General features: G+C 42.7%; 1 protein-coding gene across 3 annotated transcripts in view; it reads left to right on the top strand.

Annotated features, from left to right (window-relative positions):
* Positions 1-7,402: 7,402 nt before the first annotated feature.
* Positions 7,403-10,240, top strand: part of CEP131 (centrosomal protein 131) — a 33,403-nt gene continuing 30,565 nt past the window's right edge. For all 3 annotated transcript variants that reach the window (XM_083354437.1, XM_083354438.1, XM_083354436.1), the window contains exon 1: positions 7,403-7,655. The gene's annotated coding sequence lies outside the window, so the exon portion shown is untranslated. The remainder of the gene's footprint in view (positions 7,656-10,240) is intronic.

Here is a 10,240-nt window from a genome sequence, read left to right as displayed (position 1 = left end):
ATTTTTTTTAAAAAAAATGAATTGGAAATGAATTGAGGGAGTTTGCCTATTCCCTACCATTTTCTGTTCCTTGTTCGTCTCACCATACGCCGCTAAGGTATGGAATAAAGCAAAACGGACAAAGTATCAAGTGAAGACCCATTTTTCCACTCTGAGACTTTGTGACAGCTCCAGCAACTAAACAAGGAAACAACCTTTGTCAATGCTGTCATCCTTAGGCAGCATAGCTAACTGTGGACAATTCCTTCCAACCCTCACTCTATTGGCTAGCATTAGAGAGGGTTCACACAACATGCTAACCCTCTTGTCTAATTCAAGTGTCAGAGGCCATTGTTTTAAATTCTGCATGTAACAGAGAAGGTCTAGAACAGGGGTAGGCAACCTTGGCTCTTTTATGACTCGTGGATTTCAACTCCCAGAATTCCTGAGCCAGCCGTGCTGAGGGGAAAGGGATAGGTTTCCAAGCTGAGCTATGCTGGCTCAGGAATTCTGGGAGCTGAAGTCCACGAGTCATAAAAGAGCCAAGGTTGCCTACCGCTGGTCTAGAAGAATAAAGATTACTGACTGTGCTAGTGACCTCTTCTGCCCATTCTGGGAAGGAAAGCTAATTATGGCCCACAAAAAAACCTGTTGCTTTTAAACATCCTCACAAGTCTCTTGGTCAGGTGACTTTGTAAACTTTATGATCCCACCGCTACTTGAAACAGAGCTAGCCCTGCTTTGCATCCAACCTTTTCTTGTCTTCCCTAACCATTACCCCTGCAAACAGGAGGGCTAGAATAAAGTTGCTGTCAGAAGCTTAGGTGGAGCTTTCAGTACTCAGATACAGAAAATTACAAATGGTATTATGTGGGTCAGTATCCAGATTTGATTTCATCTGATAGCCCACAGGCTTTTGACCTGAAGAAGTAAAAGCTTTTGATTGGGCAGGGAATCCAGATGCAGGACTCATGAGCACCATGGTACCTGTTGTCCCCCAAAGAAGCACTGACAGTCCTTCAAAACTGTTATCATATGACATAGCAAGACAGCAAGGCTTAAAGGGCCACTGGTCATGCAAAATATATATTTTTTAATAAAAAGTGGGGTACTCTTAAATAAATTGTGCTTCTTCTCTGGAAGTCTTGCATTCATTTCTCGTTTGTTAAACAAGGTCTTCCTCATTTTATGACTTTTCTTGCTACAATGCAATTGTTAAGTTAGTTAGTAACATAGTTGTTAAGTCAATCTGGCTTCCCCATTGACTTTGATTGTCAGAAGGTCACAATGACCCCGGGATACTGCAACCATCATAAATACATACCAATTGCCAAGCATCTGAATTTTGATCATATGACCGTAGGAAAGCTGCAACGGTCATGTGAAAAATAGTAATAGGTCACTTTTTTCAGTGCTGTTATAACTGAGTGATCACTAAATGAATAGCTATGGACAATATATGATCATGACACTGAGGCAGCTGATCTTTATATAGAAAAATAAGTCGTGACAATTTTGCCGGTTGCATCAAGGCATTAATTCCCCAGTAGCTGTCATTAGCTATTTGAGGGGAAAAACAGTGTGTTTCTGAGAACAGTTTCTGTAACTGTGGTGTTGCCATGGATTTTTGATGGCTGTGCAATCTGCCTAGACATATTTACAGTACCGTATGTCTGAAATCAAGGATTTGGGGACTTCAATTCACACAAGAAATGAATTAGTCTTTATTTTTCAAAATAATCTAGTCTACACAGAGGCCAGTAATCCTCTATTTGCTGCCTTAAATGGTTCCTGGACAAAACAAAGTTTTATGATTGAGTTCTGTTTGAAGCTGAAAAGCATTTCAGAACATAGTATGTTTGGGATCTCTCTCTTTAGTGATTCAGTAACATTTTTAATTTTAATTTAATTTAATAACATTTATATACCGCCCTTCTCCCTGAGGACTCAGGGCGGTTCACAGGGCAGAATAAAATAGCAAATACAAACATTAAAAAAAGATTAAACAATTGCCCTAGTTAAAAACAATGGAAATACAGCGCTAAAAACCCCAAGAAAAATTAAAAGACCAAAGATAAAACAACCCCAGCAATCCCCATCAGGCTAGGCCAGCTTGTACAAACAGAAATGTCTTAAGATCGCGACGAAAGGAGCGAAGATCGGGCGCCATCCGGAGCTCTACCGGTAGCTGATTCCACAGCTCCGGAGCGCCCACAGAGAAGGCTCTCCCCCTGGGGGCCACCAATCGACATTCTCTGATCGGTGGCACCCTGAGGAGGCCCTCTCTGTGGGAACGCACAGGGCGCAGGGAGCTTGATGCCGGCAGCAGATGTTCCCTGAGGTACTCCGGCCCCATGCCATGGAGTGCTTTGAACACCGTTACCAGTACCTTGAATCTCACCCGGAAGACAACTGGCAACCAATGCAGCTCACGGAGCAGAGGTGTAACGTGGGAGTATCGGGAGACTCCCAACACCACTCTCGCGGCTGCATTCTGTACCAGTTGGAGCTTCCGGGTGGTCCTCAAGGGCAGCCCCATGTAGAGAGCGTTGCAGTAGTCCAGACGAGAGGACACGAGCGCATGAGTGACCGTGCATAGATCATCCTGGCTAAGATAGGGCCGCAACTGACGCACCAGGCGAACCTGTGCGAAGGCCCCCCTAGTCACAGCTCCTATATGGTCTTCCAAGGTGAGCCGTGAATCTAGGAGGACCCCCAAGTCCTCATGGTCAATTTGGCAATAAAAATAGAGCATTTTTGAGATTTTCGTCAGTAACACATATGTACTTTGCCTAGAAACCTGGTTTCAAGAATTGCCATGTTACATGGGATGTTTATTTTAAGTCAGAAGCAATTTAGTTTTTAGAAAATGCCTCTTAAACTATCAAGCAAGCAAGTCTGAATCCAAGGAGCTGTATTACATAGAGGAAGATTTGTTTGTTTTTACCTGTATGGTTTTTAAAAACATATTTTTTCATCTGTGACAGCAGTGGTGAACCTTTGGCACGCGTGCCAGAGGTGGCACTCAGAGCACTCTCTGTGGCCATGCGCACTGTCGCCTAAGCCCTGCCTCCCCCCGCAGCTCCCTCCTCATCAGCAGCCCCCCCCAGAGGAGAGTTGCCCTCGGGTGCAGCCCATGTGGACCAGTGCAGCCAAGGACATGGCAGCCAGGCAGCAAGGACAAGATTCCGCCCTCACGCCCTGTCGCGCGGAGATGATGCTGCGGGATGCAGGAGGAGGGTGTGGCCGCCATGGCACTGCAGGGCCGCCATGGCGATCTGTTACGGCGGGCCGTGGAGGCGGTGGGTGGCCATGCAGGCAGGCAGGGTGGGTGGGGGGCGGACTGGTTTTTGGGCATTCAGTCTCTAAAAGGTTCGCCATCACTGATCTATGAGGAAATCATATTGTGCTGATATATTGTGGAATGTAATGATTCATAGCAGGACCAAGTCCTGCAAACCTATCTTTCTCCTGCTACAGCACGCTGATTGGAGGGTGTTTTTCCTATTGACTTATGATGTGCAGATCAGAAAGGACTGCAAAGCTGAGAAATCCATCAATTATTTTGCTCATTATCTGCTGCACACATATCTGGAAGGGTGATTTAATACTTAAATTCCCCTTAATACTGGGGTGTCAAACTCGCAACGTCATGTGACGTATCCTGACATATCGTGATTTCCCCCCCCCCGTTGTTGGCAGTGGGGTGGGCGAGGTTTCGGCATAACACCTCCAGCTCGCGGGCCGGCAGTTTGACACCCCTGCCTTAATGCCAATCAAACGTTCAACCTTTTTTCTGTAGGAAGAATTTGCATTGCCTATAATTGTGAAACAGATTGAATTAAAAATCTTATTTTGTAAATTGACCAGGATGTATTAGGAGCATTCAAACTTCTTAATTATTATCAGTATTGGAATATGCTTCACATAATCCTAAATATTTAAAATTTAGTACAGGTAGCCCTCAAACTTCATTTAGTGACCGTTCAGTTACAACAGCGCTGCAAAAAGTGACTTATGACTGTTTTTCACTCTTAATGACCTTTGTAGCTTCTCCATGGTCACAAGATCAAAATTCAGGTGCTTGGCAACTGGTTCATATTTATGACGGTTGCAATGTCCTATCAGCTTTTGCGACCTTGTGACAAGCAACGTCAATGGGGAAGCCAGATTCACTTAACAACCGTGTTACTAACTTAACTGCTACAGTGATTCACTTAACAGTTTTGGCAAGGTCACATAATGGGGCAAAACTCACTTAAGAAATGTTTCATTTAGCAACATAAATATTGGGCTCAATTGTGGTCATAATTCAAGGACTATCTGTAGTTAGTCTTGAAGCCAACATACCAGGTATTAAAGCTCAACCTTAATCCTGGACTAGGATTCTAATATCAGGTTTTAGAAACACATTTGATTCTACAGGCCATTGTAAAAGCCCCCATTGGTGTGGGCTGGAGGGAGGGAGGGGTGTTTGTGTGTGTGTTCCTGTTGGTTCTAGTGTGTGCCTCTGTCAAAAGGTCAATCTTAATTGTCCTTCAATGTGTCTGTTGGCTTGTCTTTGTTGTGTAGATGGTGTCTGGGTATTTATAGGTTTGGGGAAGTAGGAATGAATGGATTGTCTGGTTAATTGCTCTTGTTCAGGTAATTGGTTTTACTATTTATCAGTTGATTGAGCAATCTTAGCAGATCTTTGTTTAAATGTACCTATTTGATTGCAACATAGTTTCTAGTTCTCATGAATTGAGAGGGGGGGGAAAGAATCATATGTGATTATTACTGATTATCAATATTCTTCCCACAATTTTTTCTATAAAAAGTATCATTTCCTCCACCATTATTAGTATATAACAGTGTTTCAACCCATATAGACCCTGGTCTGTCTTTTAAATCCCTTCCCTCTCCTTCTCTGGGATTTCCTTCTATTTTTTGCTTTATTAATGGGCAGCAGATAAAACCACTGGCATCTTCCCAACATTGGCCTTGGTTGTGCTACTTCTTTTTCCCCAGTCCAGACCCTTCAGTCTCTGTGAAGAAAATTCCTTCTTTTATTTGTCTACTTTTTATAGCTGTGGCTTTTCCAAACCCACACATCCCTCCTCCATCTGTTTCAAGGTTGCAGCTTTCATAAGCAATTTTGCCATGCTGACACTGGGCCAAAAGCCTCAAATAAATGAGCAAAGCAGTCCAGGTGCCTGCAATTTTCTCAGCAGCCTGTTGTTCCACACCCTGTTGTGATTGGGTAATGGGTTCCTCTGTCTTCACCCAAAGATAAACCACTTTTATCCAATTTGGGATAATTTACGTGGGTTTGGGAAGCACTGCCTTCCATATGGAATGACAAAGACTATTGCATGTATTTACAAGCATTTTTGAATTGTTTCAAAAACGTGGAGCTTATCGCAAGGAAAAACTATGGATTTTGGATGACAGATATTTTCTGTTTATGGGATAGATTTTATGATCAAAATATATGTTCATTATCTTGTATCTCTAGCTTTAATTGTTAAAATGAGTGTGAGTTTATATGTCTCATATGCAATATGTCTTATTGTGTTTGGTGTCTTTTTTTCTCTTTGCTGTAACACTTGTTTGCAACCCAGATCTGATAGCCTCAGGTTAACTCTTAGATATGCTACTTCAGTGAAAAGTAACCCAGCACAAATCCAATATGATTAAAATTGCACAACACTTCATTTTTCTGTAGTTGAATCCTATCATTTTAGGTGAGGTTTTTTTTTTGTCTGCAGTGTCACCATGTATTTTCCCTACAACTACTTCTTGTAAGCCTTAGTGCAATTTGTTGGTATTTTGGATCCTAGTTACAGGCAGCTTCATATTGGTGGCTAATGAACAAATGGTTACTGCAAACACATGACATGTATTTCTTTATTTCCAGCATGGTTGGTTGTATGGCTGCCGAGATAGTTTCTTTGTGGAGCATTTGTTTTGTTTTGCAGTTCACAGTACAGTATCAATCACTGGTGCACAGGCACCGCTGTGTAGAGAAAGAGAATATTTCGTTATTATATTACAACTGTGACCGGGTAACATAAATTCCTAGAGGAAACGGCTGAAGTCAGGAAAGCAGAACAGCAGATAGCAGAACAGATAAAGCACCGAGCGTTGCGTTTACTCATGTGCTCTTCCTATCAACACCGGAAAGTACAGTTTGAATCACATTTATGTTTCGCGATTATATTTACCTTACGCCGATTTCTGTGGAACTTGGGCTACAACTCGCAGCCCTCTCGCGACTGTCTTCGAATAACTTGGGGTTTCTTACGCACTTCCTTGCCCTTCAACGCTGTTTGCCATTACGACTAAAAGTCCATTGCGAAATGAAAGCACCGGGTGGAGGCAAGTGGGCTAGCAAAGCCGGTTTAGTTACTCGGTTCGATGGTTAGGACCCAGCCACGTAGTTGCACCGCTCAATACCACGAGACCATTGGGGATGGGGAAGAGGCGCCAGCATGCCTACGGGGTATTCTGGCGCCCCATCCCCGTCTACAGTAACACATCCCTCCTTAAGTAACACCAGCTGCCTGCAATTCGTGCAGGTTCGCATCCCACCAGGCTCAAGGTTGACTCAGCCTTCCATCCTTCCAAGGTAGGTAAAATGAGGACCCAGATTGTTGGGGGCAATTAAGCTGACTGTGTAATGATGCCGCTTGGGGGTGGGTGGGGCGAAAGCCCTAATAAGCAGGCATATACATAGAATGAAGGCTATTGCTAAGCACATTGGTTTGTGCTTAAATTGTAAGCCGCCCTGAGTCTTCGGAGAAGGGCGGGATATAAATGGGATTAAAATAAAATAAAATAAAATAAAATACAGTCCCTGGGTTGGGGGGAAGAGGGAGTTTTCTTTGAAGTGCACTCGCCCTACTATTTCTGCTCAAAGGCTAACGTAGCAAAGGGGCGGATATGCAAGACCACCGCGGAGGACCCCCCCCCCCGCTCCTTCGCTAAAAGCGGCCAGAAGGGTTCCGTGCGGGAAGAAGGGACGGTCTTTAGGCAAAGCTCCTCCTTTGCACGAGCTTTCGGCTCGCTACGGCTGCTTCTCCTTCCCTCCCTCCCTCCGCCCGTCCGTCCCTCCCTCCCGCCCTCTCTCCTCCTTGCGCTGTCAACCAAGCTCCGGCAACTGAAGGACACGGAGATTAGCCGCTGAGGAGGCCGCGTCTCCCAAAACCGACCAATGAGAGCATCGGCGAGGGGCGGGAAGCTCAGCCAGAGTCAGTGCGCCTGCGGATGGTTGCTAGCGGCGCTTCCCCCCCCCCCCCCGTCTCACTTTTGTTGTGGCTCGGAGGGAGGGAGGTTGAGGTCTCGGCGTCAGCGACGGGGAGCTTTCCTCCCCCCCCTCCCCGTTTTGGTTTTGGTGGGCCGGGGGTGGGGCTGGGGGAGAAGGGGAGGGGGAGGAGGAGGAGGAGGAGGAATGACCCTCTTTTGGCGGAGAGCCTCCTCAAGGTGCAGCTTGCTCGGGAGGAGGAGGAGGAGGAGGAGGAGGACAAGCTGCCCCGTGTGAGGACGGCTCTTTCGGACGCGGGGTCCGAGCTAAACGAGGAGCCCTCTCCCCGCTATTCCTTCAAAAGGCCGAGAGAAAGGGAAAGCGGCCCTCCATCTCCTGAACTTCCCCGCAAGGGTCCGGGGGGGGGAGGAACCTCGCGTGTCCATCTGAGGTAAGGGAAGAGATGCGGTGTGTGTGTGTGTGTGTGTGTGCAAGGGGAAAGACACAAGAGATTTTCCCCTTCCTAAATTCTCCCTCTTGTGATATGGAGGGGGGGGCATCCGGTTTCCCCACGGGGGGAGAGGGAGGGGGTTCCCCACTTTTTTTTCCCCCTTCTCCTGCAGCGTCTCCTTGTTCGGCGAAGCTTTGCAGATCTTTCCTTTGCAAGGCTAGTTCTTAAAGGGACCCAAGATGCATAAGGGCTCTTTGCTTCCCCTCATGATTAGACAAAAGTCTTTCTTAAAAGAGGAACGGGTAATGTTATTGGCTCCTGCCTTACACAAAATTTTATATATATAGATATGTGTGTGTGTGTGTACATGTATATATGTATATAATATATACAATGTATTATATATAAAATATAAAGAAAAATAGAAATGAGTAAGAGCTCCTGCTTACTTTTCCAATCTGTTCTCCCTTGCCTCTTTTCAGCATTTTGAGGAATTCAGAAAGTGAAAAGCGTTGCTCACATCTTTTTTGTTGGTGTCCCCAAAGACCATGTCAAAAGACATGCCTTTTGCCTCCTTGACTCAACATTTGAAAGATTGCTAAATTTATTTGTGCAGAACTTTATGAATCATACCGTAGACCGTGCATAATTTTGCCGAATTAACACACAAAGTACATCCTTTCAATGCTTTGCGACACTTAAATGTAGTAGTTTCCTCATTTAGCAACCAAGTCAGAAGTTATATGGTCACTAAGTGAACACATAACTGAGAGTAAGAAAGAGACATTACTCTTGCTCTAGTATGCATTGTCAGGTGCACAAATTTGGGCATAAGTGTGTACACTTGTCTAAAAATCTTTAGGTTGCAAAAATCCAGATGCCCATCATATGGCAGCAAATAATTTTTGCAGCCTAGATCTAGTAAACATAATACTTTTTGATGTGGTTTTCACACTTGATGTAATTGGGATTACAGAACCAATCACAGTAATAATAAATTTTCTTTGTAGATTCACATGTACTGTATAGTGACTGAATCTATGCATTTGTGGAATTTCAAGGGTGATTTATTTTTTCTGGTACATACAATATGTGTTTCAAAGACAGATTTAAGTGTATGTTGCTCATGTGATCTTATAATTTCAAATAAGGGATTGTCTTGTTTGAAGTCACTCATCTGAAAAGTTTAAAGGCTACACTATTCTGGTGGCAAATATGTTAAAAGAAGAAATAGTTTTAACTGTAATCTCTATGTGGATGAACAAATTTCTTTCATTTGATATTTGAGGTACTTTTTACATGCTTTTATCAGATAAATGATATAGTATGTCAAATTTATTCTATATTCTTTATCCCATAAAGTGTGTAAAAAGTACCTCAAATATCAAATGCAAGAAAGAATATTTGTAATTTGCTTATTTGTAATTTTAATAGTATCTTTAAAACGTGGGATTTCATTGTCACTGATACAATTACACATTACAGTGAATATATGAAGTTTCCTTACAGTGCACACTTTTTATATTGTTTAGCTAATTGAAAGTTTAGGGCAGTTAATATGGATGAATGGTTTCAGTTCTATTTTTTAAAAAAAAGTAATTTCTAGATAAAATTAGAAGCATATCTTTCAAAAAAATGTAAACATGCCCCCAGAAAATAGCTGAACCTAAAAGAAAAAACACTTAAGATTATAAGTAATCTCTTTTCTCTTGAATCATTCCCATAGGGAATAATTTTGAGGAAAGACATAGTGGGCAAGAATGAAGGGGGTGGCAGAGCTGAAGTTAAATGTGAAATCTTTTCTCTCTCTGATATTTCTCTTTTAAGCTCCGAAATGGGATAAACAGCTTCTCTTTAAAGTCTGAACAGATTGCTTGCAATAAATAAACAACAGTTTGGGATTAATAAATGAGAGCTGGTGTTCAGTACAAACACTTCCATGAGTTTAAGTCTGATACTATAACCTCTCTTTTGAAAAGCAGTTTTGGCATAAAGATAGTTCCCTTTAATTATAGATTTTTCAGATAATTGGAACTGTCAAGCAGAAGGAATAGCTGCTGAGGTAGTACTGTACTTGTCTAATTTGTATTCTTTAGAATTCTGACACAAGAAAAGGTTAGTCTCTTTGAACAAGGATGATTTGCTTAGCATTGGATGAGTGAACATCAGGGCAAAACTGTTGACCTTACATTCCAACATTCAGGTTTTATTTTGTGAGTTTTACTAAACAAATAAATCTGATTCTGGTAACTATTTTCTTTTTTCACCTTTGTCCACTGGAAATTACCCTGATGGAACTTTTTGTCTGCAAAGAACTAGGTGCAAAATCCATGTTTGTTTCCCTTTACAATTAGGAAAACAAAACATTTTGCCAGTCATAGTTTCTACTGTATTGCAACAAATTAAGAATGAATTGTCTCCAGCAAAATGCCCATGCTTTATTGAGGTTGACCTTTAAATATTCGGATTAGTCACCCCTGTATGGATTTAGCAAATGGTTAATGTAATTCAAAGGGAGAGAATTTGATGTTGCCACCTTGTACATTTTTACTAAATCTCATTAGGTGTAGCTAATATGACCAGTG

Source organism: Vipera ursinii (genome assembly GCF_947247035.1).
Source record: "Vipera ursinii genome assembly, chromosome: 2".
NCBI classification, from domain to species: domain Eukaryota; kingdom Metazoa; phylum Chordata; class Lepidosauria; order Squamata; family Viperidae; genus Vipera; species Vipera ursinii.
The sequence above is the reverse complement of the archived record's forward strand: the minus strand, read 5'-3'. Positions and strand labels throughout refer to the sequence as shown.